This window comes from Triticum urartu, chromosome 5A, assembly GCF_056163025.1.
Source record: "Triticum urartu cultivar PI428250 chromosome 5A, HENAU_Tu73, whole genome shotgun sequence".
NCBI lineage: Eukaryota > Viridiplantae > Streptophyta > Magnoliopsida > Poales > Poaceae > Triticum > Triticum urartu.
In genome coordinates, this window is record NC_141877.1 from 357,774,010 (window position 1) to 357,781,011 (window position 7,002).

The 7,002-nt window shown below is 47.1% G+C and overlaps 1 long non-coding RNA gene across 2 annotated transcripts; it reads right to left on the bottom strand.

The window, feature by feature from the left end:
• Nucleotides 1-4,176: 4,176 nt before the first annotated feature.
• Nucleotides 4,177-6,736, bottom strand: LOC147971382 (uncharacterized). 2 transcript variants are annotated; one of them, XR_015603306.1, is made up of 3 exons: nucleotides 6,345-6,727; nucleotides 4,720-4,788; nucleotides 4,177-4,477 (listed from the first exon to the last, which is right to left on the bottom strand). It is a non-coding gene; the product is annotated as an uncharacterized LOC147971382 (long non-coding RNA). The 2 variants fall into 2 exon arrangements; XR_015603307.1 differs by lacking the exon at nucleotides 4,720-4,788 and having other exon boundaries at nucleotides 6,345-6,736.
• Between the last annotated feature and the right edge of the window lie 266 nt (nucleotides 6,737-7,002).

A 7,002-nucleotide genomic window follows, 5' to 3' on the forward strand; every position in this document is an offset into this window, starting at 1 on the left:
GGGATGGCCGGGGACGACGACGAGGGCGTCGGCGTTCGAGGAGGGAGACGGCTCGGGGATGCTTGAAGGAGTCGAGGCGGAGCAAGTTGACGGCGGCGAGCTTCGAGCGTCGATGTGGAAGACGAGTTTGATCCACTCGGTGTAGGGGCTCCGATGCTGAATCCGTCCACGCAGTCGACGTAGTCGATGACGGCGGAGCGCTTGGACAGATTCCCAGGCACCGGGGAGCTGGGTCGGCGCGAGGACGACGGGGTTCACAGCGACGACGACTCGGCTTTTTGCGGGAGAGAAGAAATAGCGCGAGAGGGGGAATGAGGGGCTAGGGTTTCAGCAGGAGGGAGGGGACGTCTTGTGGCCGCCTGGGAGGATCGTATGGCCGACGCGTGGCAATCGAAGCCATGGACGCGGCGCGTGCGTCCACGGTGCCTATGATGAACGGGGATAGAAGGAGACAGGGGTAGTTGGGCTGGGCTGTTGCACTGTGTGATAAGCCCATGTGCACATTAGCTATTTAGCTCTTTCTCTTTAATCTATTCTATCAAACAATTGTCTCAGTTTTGCATTTAGTTAAAATAGCAAATGATTTTTGTTGAACAAGAAACTTGGCACATAACTGAAGCACATTATTTCTAGGAGTCACAAAAAGTTTGAGGTCAAAAGGAGTTGTCTAACCATTTTTAAAATTTGAAAAGGCCAATTTTAAATGTTGGCAGACCACTAAATAAATTCACAGGGGCACTTGGGAATCCAAAAGAGGTTGGTTCCAATATGACAAATAACCAGAGATTATTTGCCACACTTTGAACATTTTTGTTTTCATGTTTGAAAACTTTGAGTTTTGGACTTTAATTTGAATTTGAAATTTGAACCGGATTTGAATCAAAGTGATATTAGGAACATTAACAATGATGACAAGGCATCATTAGAAGGGGATTACTGTAGTTGATCTATCGGGGTGTTACAAATCTCCTCCACTACAAGAAATCTCGTCCCGAGATTTAAGTGGGGAAGTTAAGAGTGACTTCGGGTGAACTGACCCTTATAGGGTTAATTGTCTGGGAATAATGCAGGGAACGTGACAGATGTATCTCTCGAGTTGAAACTTAAGAAAACATCGAGAGCAAAATATGAAGGTACAATGGGCAGTTTCAACTGAATGGACAAACGATCGATACCTGAACAGAGTGTGAGAAGGGGGGTTCAGAGCATCGGGAATAGATTTACTCTCGAACGGTGGCTCATGACAACACACAAAGTCAAGAGCAATTGATACTTCGGAATATAAGATATACAGGAGAGTCAGGTTCTGATCCTGTGGAATTATGGGTTATGGGCCCACCATGTGGGTTAAAATAGAAGGATCGATGACATCTTGCATGGTCATGATAGCAAGGCATGTCAGAGGGCAGCCTGTCAGCTATGTCAGCAACAATGTCGGTACCAGGGGCGAGGGATGAAGAGAACCATTATCCTGCTCGTTGAATGAGGCGGGCCATTAGGCAAAGTTCTCGTCCATCGGTGGTTACCGGAATGTCAACAGTAATAATAACAGGGTCTTTACTGACAGAGTTGTACATTGAGGTGCTTACATAAGCAGGGAAATATTACTGCTTATATAATATAGATCACAATAAGGTTTAAGCAAACCAATGGAAAGGAAAATGTAATTGTCAGATTAAACAGAACAATGGAAAAAAATATGTTTAAACACATATTTCAGGGGTATATCCCTCCCAAGGACAAGCAGAGCATGATATCCATGACAGGATAGAAGTATAGAGCCATTTAGGTAAGGGGGAAGAAATTTCATGACATTACCCATACAACGGTGTTTGGATAATTGATAAAGAAAATTTTGTGTCATGCTTCAAATGTTCTTATTGGAGATCGGATTACCACAGACATGCTTCGAGATAGCAAAGACATGGTTTCAAGCAAAGGTCAGACTCTGGATACACCAAGGATCCATCGGAAACAATTAAAAATAATAAGTCATACAATTTTAGCAGGGAAAAGATGAGGGTGTGGCCGACGGGCTCAGCCGCAATCCATCGACATGTCAAAAAGGATGTAATTTCAAAATTATGTGAACAAGTTTGTGTTGGGGTAAGGACAAGAATGTTGTCGATGATAACACAAATCATCTAGGGTGAGTTGTATTTCTCATCATGAATTCGATTGATATCCTGGAAAAGCTCAGAATGTTAATGATGATCACGACACATTTGTCGAGAGATTTCATGAAGACGTAATCGATCGGCGATGACATCCAGTCAAAGGAATGATGTATCGAAAGGTTATTGGAACCATGGGTACGACACAAACTCGAAATTAAGCTTGCTATTCAAGGAGAAATGATAAGATGAGAAAGATCGACGTAAGCTTAGCTCATCATCGGAAGTTGTTCCGAGCATAAGGACCAGGTAGCATAGTTAAAAATTTGACAAGATAAAATATATAGCCGACCAGGCTAGGAATGATGTGATGGGGTATAAAGCTTCCCAGTATTAAGTACTAGGTGTAATGCCAGAAGGTAACTCGGAGTAGGGGTTGGTCAGGGGAATGATTTGCACAGGCTAAGTAATTGTAACTTACCAAATAAATGGAATCAAGGAGGAAATATGGTCGGGACCATAACTACAAGGGAACCAATTCACGATACCGGGAGAATTATTCAAATGATTAAATATCCTTGCAAGAAGCTTTCATGATAAGTCCCACACCGTGTCCGTGGGCATGAACACAAGATTCAGGGTCGACTCCCACTTCTACAATGCATAACCTTTCATTTTACTTCTCGCTCTTGGTGCATCTGTAATATTGAAATTTTATCCGACAAAAAGCCAGTAGAGTATAATCCGCATAACTTTCGAGTTCACCAGAGTAGGGAAGGCATAGGTTCAACCCATCGGGGCATCTTAGGAACATATATCATAAATTTCAAGAATAATTACACAAGCTCGATAGTAGAGCATGCTTGAGAAAGCGGAGGATACAATTTACCAAAAGCATTATGTATCCGAGGAAAAGGCTACAAGTTTACTGAATATGAAGGACGTTGTCGGATAAAATTCGAAGAAAAAAAGGTTCTGGTGGTCCACAAGGGATCTGATGTGAGCATCAGTACTCAACCAGAGGAACAAAGAATGCAAGGAGATCAGATTATAGAAACAACTGACTAACTCAAAGCCCAATGGCAAAGGAATTATGACTTCCAAGAGAAGGGATCAGAAGCAATGCTCTGATTAGGGATGGATAGGTAGAATAGCCTTAGGGGTACAATCGATGGCGATTTGATTGATCGAGATTCAGCACATGTTAAAATGACGTCGGAGTCGGAAGGATGAATTCTAGGATCTGATTGAGGATTGCGAGCATTCACAACATATTGTATCAACGGACTCAAAATGATAATGACAATGGCTGACAATAAGATTACTAGACCTATGGTATTAACCACAATGCAAGCAAGCAAGAAATTCAAGAACAATAGGCTATTGAGGATTTTCAAAAGAACGAATGGTATTACGAAGACTTTTGTGAAGTATAAGAATCAACTGAGGGTGAGCGGATACTCGATAGGTGCACAAAGTTATCCGTAGGGGTATTCAGATGACAAGGAACTGCAAGGCAGTAAGCTCAAAGGATTCTCGGAAAAGGAGAGCAGTTCAGGGCATCTTGTAATAACAAGATCAATGGGATAGAATGTAAGAATGGTAAGTGTGTGTAGTTATCCATAAGGATATTTCGGTGGTAGGGAATTGCTAAGGCAACAGGCACAAAGTCTCGAGAGAAAATTGTCGAGTATCTTCGGAATCTTTTGACGCAGCACGCGATCATCTGAAATAAGGGGCTCTCCAGGCGGATGTGATCACGAGATCCTAATGTTCGAGTTAGTAAAACCATTTAACCTTAATAGAAGAGAGATTAGGGTCCCAGAGTATAGACGAGGAGTAAAAGATCCTAATACCACTCATATGGCGACGTGGGCCCATAAGACACACAACCAATGTTAGTAAAAGTTTTTCAGTGACTAGACTCAACTTTGGCCAAGGAGTTGGAAAGGGGGATCCTACAGGCAGTCAGCTCTGATACCAACTTGTGACGCCCTCGATTCAATCGTACACTAATCATACACGCAAATGTGTATGATCAAGATCAAGGACTCACGAGAAGATATCACAACACAACTCTAGACACAAATTAAAATAATACAAGCTTTATATTACAAGCCAGGGGCCTCGAGGGCTCGAATACACAAGAGTCAGCGGAAGCAACATTATCTGAGTACAGACATGAGTTAAACAAGTTTGCCTTAAGAAGGCTAGCACAAAAGCAACATCGATCGAAAAGGCAAGGCCTCCTGCCTGGGAGCCTCCTAACTACTCCAAGTCGTCAGCGGTCGTCACGTAGTAGTAGGCACCCTCAGGGTAGCAGTAGTCATCAGTGGTGTCGTCTGGCTCCTGGGATCCGTCATCTGGTCGCAACAATCGGGTATGGGGGAAAATAGGTAGCAAAGCAGACGTGAGTACTCATCCAAAGTACTCGCTAACCATCCTATACTAAGCAGTTTAGGATAAGCAGGTAAGGTATGAAAGCAGGTAACAACAACAGGCTATGCATCAGAGTAGGATCATACAGAAAGCAGTAGCAGTTCTAATACAAGCATGAGAGGGAAAGAAATGGGCGATATCGGAATGCTCAAGGGGGTTTGCTTGCCTGGTTGCTCTGGCAAGGAAGGGTCATCGTCGACGTAGTCGATCACAAGGGCAACATCGGTCTCGGGGTCTACCGGAGAGAAGAGGGGGAAGAAACAGTAAATATAAAGCAAACATAGCACCAAAAAGCATAACATGGCAATAAGATGTGCCGGGTGTGACCTAACGCGGTAGGTGGTGATACCGGCGAAAGGGGGGGGAACATCCGGGTAAGTATCCCCGGTGTTTCGCGTTTTTGGACAGATGAATCGAAGGGAAAAATTTGCGTGTTCGATATGCTAGGGATGCGTGGCGGACAAACAGGCTGCGTATCCGGGTTCATCTCGTTGTTCTGAGCAATTTTCATGTACAAAGTTTTTCCATCCGAGCTACGGTTTATTTTATAATGATTTTTCAAAGTTTAATTGAATTCTTGGGATTATTATATTTAGTTTAAACCGAATTGACTAATTTAATTTTGACTAGTCAAAGGGCAGGTGTGGCCTACATGTCATAGACTATTTACCTAAACAATTAAACAAATCTAACTTATTTAAAAGGGCCTACATGTCATCTACTACTAGACTAACTTAACACTAATTAAACCTAGTAGTACTAATCTAAGCCAGGGCCGGCCACTAATGGGCATAACCCAACCGGCCACACACATGATGCACACATACACACACAGGAGCACACGGCCATGGCCAACTGCACGCACACACACTATGTAGAACACACACTCACCCACACATAGTTCTGTTTTTTCTGCTAACAAAAGATAGCATTTTGTGATTTTCATCGAATTTAATCTATGCACTAAATGGATTTGGTCCAATGGAAACATTTGAGCATTGTCAAGTGTACTACCTCCTCATAATTTTTTTAGTCCTGATAGTAGTTGTTTAGCCTGAGTTTAGGGGCTGTCTAAAGGGTTAGTCAGTGTAAAATTTGAAAAGCTAGCTAGCACTAGCTACAGTACTAGCAATAGGCCATCAGTACAACGGCAACAGAGTAGCGTTGACGCGCGCTTGCAGGCGTAGGCGACTGCGGGCAGGCGCGGGCCGGGTGCGGGCACGCACGCGTGGGCGTGCACGGGGACGCGGCCAGGCGAGCAGCCGCCAGCGACGGCAGCAAGCAGTATGCGTAGCAGCCTTAGCAGAAGCAGCGAAGCAGAGCAGCAGGCGAGCGCAGCAACAAGCGGCAGTAGGAACAGAGCAGAGCAGCGGCGGACGCGGGCAGGCAGCTGCGGCAGCAGGCAAGCACTCGTCGAGGCACGGCCGGGCGCAGCAAGCCACTGGGGCGCGGGCGGCAGTAGGTGAGCCGGCAAGGCATGGCATGTGGGGCCTGGCCGGCGGGGGTGGCGCAGGCAGGGGGCCAAGGCGGAGCCGCGAGCGCGCGTGCGCCGACAGGCGACAGCGCGGCGCAGGCGGGCATGGCGGGTAGGCGCGGCGGAGGGGGTGCGGTGGCCGGAGGCGTGGGGCATGGACGGCGCTAGCGGAAGCACAACAACAGCAGTAGTACACATGCAACAACAGCGGTAGTAGCAGTACGCACACACGCGTACGCGGGGTTCGAACACGACGGGGTCAGCAGGCTACGGCGACGGGATGGGAAGAAGAGGAGGAAAACGGAGGAGGGGCTCACCAAGAGCCATAGGGAGGTGTGCAGCGGGCTCGAGGCAGGGGGGGTCGGGGTGGCCGGAGACGACGACGAGGGCGTCGGCATTCGAGGACGGAGACGGCTCGGGGAAGCTTGAAGGGGTCGCGGCGGAGCAAGTTCACGGCGGCGAGCTTCGGGCGTCGATGTGGAAGATGAGTTCGATCCACTCGGTGTAGGGGCTCCGATGCCGAATCCGTCCACGCAGTCGACGTAGTCGATGACGGGGAGCGCTTGGACAGATTCCGAGGCGCCGGGGAGCTGGGTCGGCGCGAGGACGACGGGGTTCACAGCGACGGCGACTCGGCTTCTTACGGGAGAGAAGAAACAGCGCGAGAGGGGGAATGAGGGGCTAGGGTTTCAGCAGGAGGGAGGGGAGGTCTTGTGGCCGCCGGGGAGGACCGGATGGCCGACGCGTGGCAATCGAAGCCATGGACGCGGCGCGTGCGTCCACGGCACCTATGATGAATAGGGAAAGAAGGAGACAGGGGTAGTTGGGCTGGGCTGCTGCACTGTGCGATAAGCCCATGTGCACATTAGCTATTTAGCTCTTTCTCTTTAATCTATTCTGTCAAACAATTGTCTCAGTTTTGCATTTAGTTAAAATAGAAAATGATTTTTGTTGAACAAGAAACTTGGCACATAA